Consider the following 12,443-nt stretch of genomic DNA (forward strand, 5'->3'; position numbering starts at 1 on the left):
AACAATGCCCTGGAAATGAAACACTTTCCCTATTTTGCAAGGATGTGAGAAATGACATCTTAACATTTTTTTTATTACTTGCTCAAGACAATACAATGATCTTTACATATCATACATTTGATTCAAATGGGGTATGAATTCTCATTTTTCCACTTGTACAGATTGCAAGCATTTTACCCACAGTAGAACTTCTTCCAAAACGGGACTCCATCCTCTCAAACCCTGCTTTTTCCGCTGAGCTTATGTAACATTCTAAATCCTTCGTTGTCATTTCAATAACATTCACAGCATCTTCACCACGGTAGGTCCTGTCTCAAGAAACCACTATCTTTGTTCATCCCGAAGAAGCAGCTCCTCATCTGTTCAAGTTTTATCATGAGATTGCGGCAATTCAGTCACACCTTCTAATTCTTGCTATTTCCACCAAATCTGCAGTTACTTCCTCCACTGAAGTCTTGAACCCCTCTCAAAATCACCCATGAGAGTTGGAATCAACTTAACTCTTTTGTTAGTGTTAATATTTTGACCTTTTCCCCTGAATACAAATGTTCTTTGTGATATCTAGAATAACAAATCTACTCCAGAAGGTTTTCAATTCACTTTGCCCAGATCCATCAGAGGAATCACTATCTATGGTGGGGCTACAGTCTTACAAAAAAAAGTGTTTGTTAAATAATAAGACTTGAAAGTTGAACCTTGATTCATGGACTGCAGAATGGACCTTGTATTAGCAGGCAGGAAAAGCAAAACAAGACCAAAAACTCCCCAAACCCAAACAACAAAAACAAAACTGCCTGGGGGAGAAATGGCATAATTTGTCCAACCAGAGAAACAGACTGGACCCCCAAAGCACTTTCCTCTTATTCTCCTGCCTCCCTTAAAGAAGCTCTTCCAGAGTGATCAAACTGACCATTTGACAGAGAGGCAAACCAGGATTATGATAAGTAAATTTTGCATGAGGCCACACAGCCTAGCCAGGTTTGTTTAAAAAAGAAACTCAGATTTCTTCACTGTTTCCCCCCTGCCCCCCCCCCACACACACACCTTATGCCTCTGCCTCTAAATTCCTAATACTTTCTGAGTGCCTCTGGCCCATGCTTCTGGAGTCCAGCTGCTCCCAGATCAGTCCAGTGCTCAGGGAGTTTCTGCTATCCCAGGTAGGTACAGATTCTCTGCTCTGCATCACACCCACCCCATCATCACCTTGGTGTCTGCAGGCCCAGCTCAGCAGGGGGTTGCAATTACCATCTGTGTCACTGGCATCTTTACAGAGGCATATTTAAGTCGCTGCAGCACTCACAGGAGAGAGCAAGTAAATACACAGCCCAGCAAAGCGCTGAACCCAGCCTCAGGTCTGACTGCATGGAGCAGACATCAAAGAGTTCACAGCACTCTGGAAAAAATGCAAAGGAAGAAAGAGGAAACTGCTTCTCCCCTTCTGAGATGCTGCCAAAGATTCTCTTGGTCTCTGAATGACAGATGCTCAGATGACACACAGAGTGAAAAGTAACCTCCCAGAATATTCTAGGATGGTCAAGTCTGTGTTACCCTGCAGGACAGGGTAGTAGAGGAGCAGCAGCCAAGAGCTGTGTGGGTAAAGATGGAGGTGCTCAGATGCAGCCCCACTCCACATGCTGATGGGCCATGTGCTTCTTCACCCCACCACAAGTCCCTGGCAGGGGGGATAGGGACTTGTGGTGGGGTGAAGTGAAACCCACACTCTCTCTCAGGGTCACCCTGGTGGCCAATAGAATCCTATGGACAATAAGATGATGGCTCCATACAACAGGGATCTATTTTGTGACCAGAGCAAGAGCAAGCAGACTTTTGGAGTTCTTGAAAAGAAACATGGGATCCATTGGGAATCTGCCTGGGTTCATTAAAAAATATTTCATGCTAGACACATTGCATCTTAAAAATCAATTATTTATTTAATAAATGTTTAGTGAGCATGCCTATGTGCCAAGAATAAGCTAAGGATATAGCTCTAAATGAAAAGGAAAGTTCCCTGGATATGTGGGGCCTCAGAGGACTGAGGAGGAGAAGACAGACAATAAACCAGTACATGCACAAGGTGCTGGTGGGGGGACAAGTGTCCTGAGGACTGAGAACTGGACAGCAGGGTGGGTGCTGTAGCTGGAATGCCAGGGAAGGCCCCTTGGGGAGGTGGCATTTAGAGAAAGAGAAGGTACCCTGAGCCTGGTGGATCAGCATTGGGATGAATCCCTCTTCCCTAGCAATGGTGACAGGTAAGAGGACTTTGCAATGTATGAGACATCTGGATTTCAGCAAAGCCTTTGGAAGAACCCCTCCATGTAATATTTACTAAAATACGTGCTTGCTCTGTGGCAGATGCTGTTTTATTTATGCACTCATCAGCTCAGACTTTGGGTCTGTTTTATGACCAGTTCTCTACTCTGGGAACTCCTTAAGGGTTCTGGTTCTTCCCATCAAGAGTTTCCTATGTTTGTGGCAAAATATGACACACAGTGGGTGCTTGCTCAGTGAATAGATGGAAGATGGCTGGAAGAAAGGAAGGAGGGAAGGAAGGAAGGAAGGAAGGAAGGAAGGAAGGAAGGAAGGAAGGAAAGAAGAAAGGAAGGAAGGAAGATGGGCAGGGCAGCCAGCAGATGACCTAAAGTTAGGAGGTAGTGTAAATTCTTGAGATCCAATGATCAAGGTCCACCATGAGATGAAATGATGAAGTCAAGAGCCAAACAGAGAGATGGACGCGAGGTAAGATCATACCCATCTGATTCTTAGACCCAGACTTGCCAGGAAGACAGTGAGGGGTACATTACCCATTTGTAACTGGACATACATCAGCACCATGGTGGAACCACTGTAGAAGCCCTGGTGACATTAGAATCTCTTCCCACAAGTGCTTTTGGGATATGGACAGGGGTAATATGCAACTGACTTCCTGGCTATGTGGAGAAGAGATGGGGTCAGGGAGTTGGGTGGCTTGGGAGCAACTCTGTTATCAGGCCTGGCCCTGACACCCTCACACCCTCTTACCTGTCACCATTGCCAGGGAAGAGGGATTCATCCCAATGCTGAAATGCTCCTGACCATTTTGACACCTAAGCTGCCTTTCCTTTCTCAATACCCCATGGGTCCCTTCATGTGTCTCCTCTCTCAACATCCCTCCTTACAGTCAGCAGGTACACCTACCTGTCTTCCACACAGAGATCTGTGCAGGTGCTTCACTGGAGGACTTTGCAATGCAGGTGCAGTGGGACATCAGGTTCTGTCCTTGAGACTTCTCTCTTTCCCTGGTGGCAAACCCATGGACTCCTCAGCTTGAGTCCTATGGCCCAGGTAGCTGTCCAAGGTGGTCTCCTCAGCCAAGTAGCAGCTGTGGGGCTGCATCTGACCTCCCAGAGAAACTGGGCTTCAGTTCCCCTGGGCTGTCTTTGATGCAAGCCTCGGGCCATCATCTAACTTTGGGTGTCAAGAGTTTCATCTGTTAAGTGGATACACCAAGACAGTTTATTGGGAGTTTTAAGTGGAACAATGGGAATAAAATGGCCAGGGCTGGCTTCATAGGCATGAGACTTTGCAAGGCACAGGAGACTGCAGTTTCATCTCTTGAAATTCATGATAATTTTTGAACATGGAGCCCACATTTTTATTTTGCACTGGGCCCTGCAAATTATGTAGCTGGTCATAGAGAGGGCTTTGAAAACCCAAAAAGTGTTGTAAAGCACAGTTAGTGTTATTGATTACAGTGATACAAATTTGTCTGTAAAGGATATGGATACTTATGGCGGGGAGGGGTGTGTACATTTCTGCAAGCCTGGAATGTTGGGATAGCATAGAATTTGTCACTGTATCCTCACCCAGGTCCTCCAAAGACTCCAGAAAACCTTCATTCCCAGGCCATGGACACTGTCCTAATTCTTGATTTGGCTTGATTAGCTGTGCAAACTTCAGCAGTCTCTTCCCTCTCTGGATGTCACTGATCTGCACCAAGCCAGCTCCCACTAGTCCCATCTAATCCTCTCCTGCTGCCCTGCACCTGTTGAAAGCCTGCTCTAAGCCTGGCTGAGCAGCTCTGCCCCTAGTGGGAGTTGGAGGCATGAAACTCCCTTTCAGGAAGCCGGAGTTAAGAGCCACGCCACCTGCTTCTCTACCTCTACTGTCCTCAGACTCTGGGAGCATCTTAACAGCCCGCCCTGGGGAGCCGTCGGGGACTCCTTAATGGGGGTAATTCCTTAAGAGCGGATCCAGCCTTTATCTGAAGAGAAGGTTGTCTAAAGAACTATGCGAGTGTTCCACATCTGTCCGTATGTGTGTGTCTGTGAGGCAATGCCCAGTATGTCCCTCTATACAAGTGCGTCTGCTAATGGACTCCATTCAGTGTGTGGCATTGCTTCTGTGGGTAACTATATCAAGGAGTGAGTGGGTCTGTCACTGTGTGTCAGTGTGGGGCAGTGTAATAATAAGCTAATGGCAGAGCCCTGAATGCATAGGCAGATGGTGTCAGTGATTTGTCTATGGGGCTATCATTCTGTGTGGAACTGTTTCAGATTCTGTGGGCGGGTGTGTTGTAGCATGTGCTTGTTTCTGAGTGTTCGTGTGGGTCTGTGCCCGTGTCTATGCCTGTAGATGTGGTGATCAGTGTCCAGCTCTGCATGGGACAGTGATCCAGCTTGTGCCTGACTCTGTGTATTTGTAAGAGAGCACTACAAACTGCGTGATTCTATGTGTGTGTGCACGCCTGTTACAGTGTCCTAGCTTGTTTCTGTGTGAGTAGAGCAGAGCCCAGAGTGTGTGCGTATGTGTGAGTGTGGGTGTCAGTGTATCTATCTGTGATTCAGTGTGTATTTGTATCCGATGGTGTGTGTCTGTCACCGTGTCTGCATCTGAGTGAGTTGTGGAGGCGTGCTCCTCTGGGTGACGGTGCACAGTGTGTTTGTGTGTGTGTGTGTGTGTGTGTGTGTGTCCTGTGAGTACCATGATGTGTGTATTAGAGCCAACAGAGGCTCCGACGCAAGGCTGTGGCTGAGTGTGTATGTATCAGTGAGTGTCAGGGTCTTTGCTTGGCAGTGGCGTGTGTGGCTCGTAGCGTGTGCGTTATCTCGCGGGCCAGGGCAGGTGTGGACCCCCGCCCGCGAAACCGAGACCCCTCCTGCGAGCTGAGCGGCGGGCACAAGCGCCGGCGCCTCTAGGACCCGGCGGCTGCCGGCCGCTGTCCCCGGGCCGCGCGAGTGAGCATGTGCAGAGCCGGGCGCCCGCTCGCCCGCTCGCCGCCCGCCGCCCGCTCCGCGCCCGCAACCAGCTCCGCGCCCGCACGCCCGCTCCGTCGCCGGCTCCGTCGCCCGCTCCGCCGCGGCTTAGCCGGGACAGCCGCAGCTCCGGATTGCAGAGCGGCGGGGCCGTGCCGGGAGAAGTCGGTCAGCTTGCTGCGGGCGCCGGGGGCGTGCGGGCGCCAGGGGCGCCTCTGCTCCGGGCACTGCGGGGCTGCGGGCTCTGCGCCCCGGGAGGCGGGCGCGTGGCCGGCGGTGCGGACGCCCCAGCCGGCGGCGATCGCGGGGTGAGTCCTGTCTCCCGGGTGCCTCAGCCGGGAACCCCGCGCGTGCTGCAAGTCGGATTTCCCCCAGCCGTGGGCAAACAAGTTTTTGTAGCCCGGACTGGGAGCGCGCCGGGGCTGCACCTGCTCGGGCTTCGGGGCGGGTTTTCGCAGGGTGCCTTTCCGGGGGGCTGGGGAGCGGGAGCGTGTGCGTGTGTGGGGAGCGCTTGGAAACAATCGGGCTGAGCCCCTGGTGCTTTAGCCAGTTGCACAAGCCGGGTCCCCCGCCAGGGTCCGGAGAGACCGTCCGTTTCCCAGGAGGGCTCCGCGGTTCGGGCCCAGGGAGGGGGCAAGGGCAAGATTTGGGGTGCGCACTGTCTCCCTCCTAGACGGGGACGTTCAGCAGAAGCAGCTCCCTCTCGTTCCGCTACCAAGCCAGGCTTCCGGTCATCGGAGGTCCCCCCCCCCACCGCCCCCAGCCCCGTTTCTTGGTGAACTTGAACAGAGACCGAAGCAAAGGCAAAAATCAATCGAAACGTATGTATTTTGTCCGGAAAATTACCCAGCAGAGAGCTTTGCATCTTCCTAGGTGTGGACGGAGACTCACGACTGGACGCTGTTTATTCCGTTTTTCTTTGATACTCAGAAGCATCCTTGGTTTGGATCACCTGTCTCAGGATAACCCCCCATGACTGCTTTACTTGAGCATATGAGCCCCACAGAAGATACCTGGTCCTGGCTGGCTCACTGGTGGGGAGGTGGGGGCAGGGACTGGGACCTCTGGCCCTTCTTCTGACTCCTAGGAGGGCTGATGTGGGGGTTTCGGGACCACAGCCCTGCCCTGTGATCCAGTCTCTGATCATTCTGGGGTCCCAGATGCTCCCAAATGGACAGACTCAGGACTCCACCGTACTTCGGTGACCCTAGATGCTAGCAACCCTCCTGTTGCTGGAAGAGGGAGGCATTTTGGGCCAACCCATGTTGGGACCCATGGTTGGGATCAGGAGTAGGGGCATTTTCTCCAGAGAATTACTGGGTTATCCGACACAGGAAGTGAGGGCTAGTGGGTAGTTAAAGAATTAGAGAAGGCCTCAAGCTGGCTGGCCCTACTCTGACTGCAGCCTCCCACTACTTGGCTGCAAGTGCTAGAGGAGGGCAGGGGGAAGGTTTCTTTGGGGTAGGAAGACATTTATTTCTCCTAAGCATGCTCCCCACCACCACCACCACCACACACAGTCGGCATGGCCCGTAGCAGTTGAGTGGAGAAGGTGCTTTGAGGGCTGCAAGAGCTCAGGGTTTCTGTAAAGAAGAGCAGGACCTTTCCAGAGTGCAGTGGCGGAAGCTAACTTGGCAGGCCAACAGGCTGGTGGGCTGAGCCTGACTGCCTCATCCTCCCCACCAGAAGCCTCTTGGCCCTCATCTGCAGACCCTTCAGATCTCAACAGGATGGTTCCCACAGCTCCTCTGGAAGACCTTATTTTGGGGGTGAGGGGGTCCTTCTTTTCGGTGGGTGATGGAGCTCTCAATGGTGCTATCTTGTGGCCTGCTGCCCATCTGATCAGAAGTGAAGAGAAGCCTAGATTGAGCAGAAGGCTGATCTCACCAGGCAGAGGGGATGTTATGGGTCACCAGTTGGCCTCCTGTTAAGCCTGAGTCTCCAGCCCAGCTGGTTCAGCCCAAGCACTGCAGAGCAAGTCAGTGATTCGCAGAGCTGGGTTCCTTGTAGAGTCAGCTTAAAAATGTGACTGAGAGCCTCCAAATTCAGAGCCTCCAGGCCCAGACAGAGTCTAGCCTCTCAAGAAGGTGTATTTCTCTTTGTGGACATTCTCATCTGGCTTCGACCCTGGTCAGTCTTGTTGAGATCAGATCCTCCCCCTGGAGCTTCAAAGAGTTCAAGTCCAAGGACTTTGGGGTAGCTCCGAATTTATGCCTTTAGGGCTTTATTCATAAAATGTGAGTGGTAATCCTGAGAAACAGCAGGGCCAGAGCTGGGTCCTAATATCTGGGGCCAGGCTGGGCTAGAGGCTGTCGCTGCTCATTTGGGGAAGGAGTGGGTGAGCATGGCCTTCCACTATCTTCTCCCTGGGCCTCATAGTTTCACCTTCTCATTGCTTCCCCTAATCTTCCCTCCTCTCGGCTTTTATAATAACCATGTTGATTTATGGCCTACAAAATTATCACAGGTGTGCCACTTTGAGGGGAATGTGGTCAGGGAGGAGCTCTACTTCTACACCATCTCCTTGCATGACTGTGAGAAGTGTGTGAAGGAATGAGCTGGATTTATTTTGTAAGCCATACAATTCGGTGCACCTCTTGGTGGGTGTTGAGACCTCCTTCCCTCCATTTGGCTTCCCTTTCCTTAGAAAGTCCTGGGGATGTGAACCCCCTTGGCATGAGGGGATAGGGGGCTTCTGAGGACAGGAATGCCCAGGGTTTCTTGGCCCCCATTCAACAGCACAAGCCCCTATCCCAGGGGTGAGAATGGAGCCAGAGAAGAGCAAGCCTGACTTTGACTCAGTGTTCCATTCCCTGGTCCATATTGATCCAAGTCACTCAAACACCTGTTTACCTGCTACCCTCTGAGCTAGACCCAAGACAGTCTTTAAGGATTCACCACCTGGTGGAAGAAACACAAATGAATAAATTAGGATATTATTAGAGGAATAGTTCAGCAATAGTTCAGAAGAGATTATGATTGCTGGTTTGAAGAGTGGACTGAACTCCAAATCAATCAACCCAAACAGGGAAACAAATGCCAGTCCCCAGCCCCCACAACCATTATCAGCCTCTACCACGGTGCTTGAAAGTCTCCCCATCTGGTATTGAGCAAATGAAGGCCCTATGATCCAGCAGATCATACCACACACTTGGAATCGGAAAACTTGAGTTCAGTCTAGCAAAAGCTGTTTCTTTGTTTCAATTAATTGGTTTGCTTTCTGTCTCAGATTCTGCATCTATATAATGGGGATCCTAATTCATAATATAATAACTTTGTAAGTTTATAGGAGGATTACTCATTTACTGTTCTGCTCATTCATTCAACGCACTTGAGAGTACATGAAAGTGCCTTGCGCTCTTTAGTGTGGTATAAAATATTTATTATTTATATGAACTTCAGCAGTAGGTTTACTGAAGGGGTTTTCCAAGTTGGCATTAAACATTTGGGCCTTACTATAATTTATTTTTATGTTTTTATTATTTGTGATTGACAAAGCATAACTGTATACACTAAGGGGGGTGCAACTTGATGTTTGATACCTATACAACAAGAGGAGTGGTTACACTTATTGACTATTATGTTTTGCATCTTTTTAAAGCAACATTTTAAAAAATTTTGAACCCTTTCTTTTTAAGTTTTAAAGTTCAGAAGATCAAAGATTTGCCTCTTCAAAGACAGGGACCCCATGCCATATCCGTTTCCTAGAACTTGTCCCTTTCCAGGGTCCAGCAGGTTTATATTTAATAGGTTCCTTGTTCCTTTTCTCAGCCTTTAAGACCCAGGGGTGTGGACCCTGGAGTGAGGGCTTCATACACAGAGGACAGAGGCACCTCTGTGTCTGCAAGGATCTGGGCAGGATGGGGAGGAAGCTGGGATGACAGCAGGAAGCCTAACTCAAGGGAGAACACAAAACCCAGGCACAGGGCAGTATCCAGCTCACCATCAGCACTGGGGAATGGCTCTGCTCTGGGGACCAGGGGAGCCTCATGGAAGAGGTGGCATGGGGGCTGAGCCTTGGTGGCTAGAAAGTATTTCAGAGCTCTGAGATGAGGCACAGTCAGAGGTGGCTATGGGGAGAGCATGCTGAAAAGGGCTTGAAGCTTCTTAGGCAGGGAGCAGGAGCCTAGAGCAGGTGGGACTCAGAAAATCTGGGTCCCAGGGAGGAGGAGGTTGGGGGGAGGCAGGTGGTACCTGGCCAGGGACACAACACTGGTTGGGACCCAGGGTTCTAGAAGGAATAGTCAGGCAAGGCCACTGAATACTGGGCTAAGGAGCTTAGATTTATTTATTCAAGCCCGGGGCACCCACTCTAGGCAGTAGCAGTATGATCTTTACATCAGAAAGATCATTTTCTTAGGCTGCTGGAAGGGGACAGTCTCTTAGAGAGGAGATGAGGTCTGATGACAGGCAGTGAGCTTGAGCAGGTGCTGAGGCAGGGGATGGAGAGGGGAAAGTAACCAAGGGCCCCTGAACCCAGCTGGAGGCTCCCATACATGGCTTTACTGAGGTCCCAAGGCTGAAGACTCCCTGGCTGCTGGTCACTGAGGCTGGGGACTCTGAGCTGTTGGGACATGGGTGCCCCCATTTTCTTGTGTGGAGAACAACAGGCTGGGCCATGTTCTTTGTCTTCAGTGTCCCTGTCCTGCTCAGAGCTCTGAGTCTTAAGAGCTCTGAGCATTGCTGCAGTGGCCACCATGGCTGAGATCCTGCAGGGGGAGCGGGGGTGTCAGGAGTGTCATCTCTGGGCAGACAGTTGAAAGGAGAGGTGGTCACATGCCTGAACTCCAGTGGCCACTGGTCAGCCAGCTGCAGAGACTGACTCTTGTACTGTCTTCTCTTCCTGCTGCCACCCCTCAGTCTGTAACTCCCAGCTTAACTGGGAGGTAGGTATCCCCAACACCTGTCCCTCACCTCCTCCTTCTTGGGGATCAGAAAGGAGACCCACTTGCTCAGGGTGTCCCTCCTTAGGCCATGCTTGAGTAACCTGAGACCTCTAGAAGACACTAATGGGATGACAAGTGTGCCTTTTCGTCCATTCTGGATGTCCCTTCCCAGCAGGGCTGAGCCTCAGGCAGTGGGGGGAGTTGGAGAGAACCCACCAACCTCCCACTGAAGCACTTTGCATGGTTACAAACGGGAGTGCACCTGGAAGGCGGGCCTTGGGGAAGAAGGATGGAGACTTCCAGAAGAGGGGAGAGACTCTGAGGCTGTCTCTCAGCCAGGCCCAGAAGGCTGGAACACTTACCCACATGGCTGTGTCTGGAAGGTTTGGCTCAGGAGATGCCATGTGTCGCATCATCTCCAGGAGCTTTGGCCTGGCATGATTTCAAAAAGGTGCTGACGGAGGCACACTAAACTCCTTTCAAGAATAAATCTTGCCTGGGCAAAGCCAGGACCGAGGGGGAGAAAACAGGCAGGGAGCTCAGTGGTAGCCAGGTGGGTTCTGGGAGTGGGTGGGCTGGGCCTGTAGGCTGGCCCTGCATGACTGCCCTTAGGCCCTGAGCTTCACCTGGTTGACATTCAGGGACAGATCTGAGCTCTCAAATGTGGGGAAGCAGAGCCTCTGTCTTGGCAAGCGGCAGGGAGGAAACGAGATGGTGCCGGTGAAGTACACAACCCATGTAGCCTATTTATTAATGCTGCAAGGGCTTCATAAGTGATGGCATTGAGAAATAAAGCGGTTGCTAACGGCAGTCTTAGCTGAGATCAGCTTCAAGCTAGAGTGGGATATCGGGCCCAATCTCAGGGAGCAGGGGGCTAACAAGGAGATTGCCTGCTACTTGAGACTGATTCTGCCGGTGACAGAGCTGCTATAGGCCTGTCCTCCAATGCTCCTTGTTTGCCTTTTTTTTTTTTTTTTTTTTTTTTTTTTGGTACTGGGGACTGAACTCAGGGGCACTCGACCACTGAGCCACATCCCCAGCCCTATTTTGTATTTTATTTAGAGACAAGGTCTCACTGAATCACTTAGCATCTCACCATTGCTGGGGCTGGCTTTGAACTCGTGATCCTCCTGTCTCAGCCTCCTGAGCCACTGAGATTGCAGGCATGTGCCACCAAGCCTGGCCTTGTTCACCTCTTTTGCATTCATAACCAGAGCATTGCATAGTCTGTAGGTAACAGAAGTGTCACATCCACTCCCCTCCTTCAGTCCCATAGCAATACCCCATTGAACAAATGAGAAGCCTGAGGCCCTGTCCTGGGTAGATGTGCTCCCCCGGAGGGCCCGCTGGCTCTGGGATGCACTGGGCACCGCCGATAGCCTCCCAGGCCTGACGCAGACAGGTAGTGGCCAGACACTTGCCCAGGTATCTGCTGGTTTCACTGTGGCTCACCTGTGAGCCCCCGCTTTGGAAGTAAGTCACTCAACCACCATTTACCATCACTGCCCTGCTAGCTGTGAGTTGGGGTTTGGGGGTGTGGAGGTCTATTAGGCATGATCCGTGTCCGAAGGGGCTGTATCCCTGTGGAGAGGTGAGCGTGGCAGAGTGAGGGACCATTGGCAAATATTGTTGGTCAAGGATGGCTGAAGTCTGGGGTAAGGGAACAAGCTTCTGATGCTTTTGGCAGAACATCTTCATAGCCCACCTTTAGCAAGCACCCTGTCCACCTCATAGTGCCCAGAAGCCTCTTCCCCAGGCTAGGAGGAGACCCTGTGGGGTGGGGGAGTGCCAGGGAAGGCGTTGTAGGGTCTTGGGGAACTGAGTGAGGGTGAATCCTGATTAGTTCTGGGGCCCCACAGCACCCCGGTCCTACTTAGTGCCCTGTATCCAAATCCTACCTCTAAAATGCACGTGCAGTTCATGCCGTACCTGGCCTTCAGAATTTGAATCGTAGAGCCATTGCCCACTTTTCTGCTCCATCGCCCCAGGAACTTCCTCTCCACGCACAGCCAAGGTACCACCTCTAGCCTTTTATTTTAGTTGTGTGGGATTTTTCAGTGATCCCAACCTCCTTTCACCAGAACCTTTTGCAAACACATCTGGAAAGCCCTGTCTGTGGCATTATATCGGATAAAAGGCTCAGGTACTCTAGTTCATATGCATGTGACCTCAACTCTGCAAAGTGGCATCCTTTGATGACCCACGCAACATTCCATCTCTCCCACCTTTTCAGCCTTCATCTCTGGCTCTGGGTAGGTGGAATGTGAGCTTAGACTGCTCCAGGATCCTACAGGAACAGGTTTCTGGTAGTCTCTCCATTCATCTG

General features: G+C 51.1%; 1 protein-coding gene across 2 annotated transcripts in view; it reads left to right on the forward strand.

Moving 5' to 3' along the window:
- Positions 1 to 4,146: 4,146 nt before the first annotated feature.
- Positions 4,147 to 12,443, forward strand: part of Wscd1 (WSC domain containing 1) — a 44,627-nt gene continuing 36,330 nt past the window's right edge. The window contains exon 1 of one of the 2 annotated variants that reach the window (XM_026393946.2): positions 4,147 to 4,209. The gene's annotated coding sequence lies outside the window, so the exon portion shown is untranslated. Of the gene's footprint in view, positions 4,210 to 5,285; positions 5,540 to 12,443 lie in introns of those variants that run through there. The other variant, XM_026393945.2, reaches the window with a different exon arrangement.

The sequence above is a fragment of the Urocitellus parryii genome, chromosome 7 (genome assembly GCF_045843805.1).
Source record: "Urocitellus parryii isolate mUroPar1 chromosome 7, mUroPar1.hap1, whole genome shotgun sequence".
Lineage (NCBI taxonomy): Eukaryota > Metazoa > Chordata > Mammalia > Rodentia > Sciuridae > Urocitellus > Urocitellus parryii.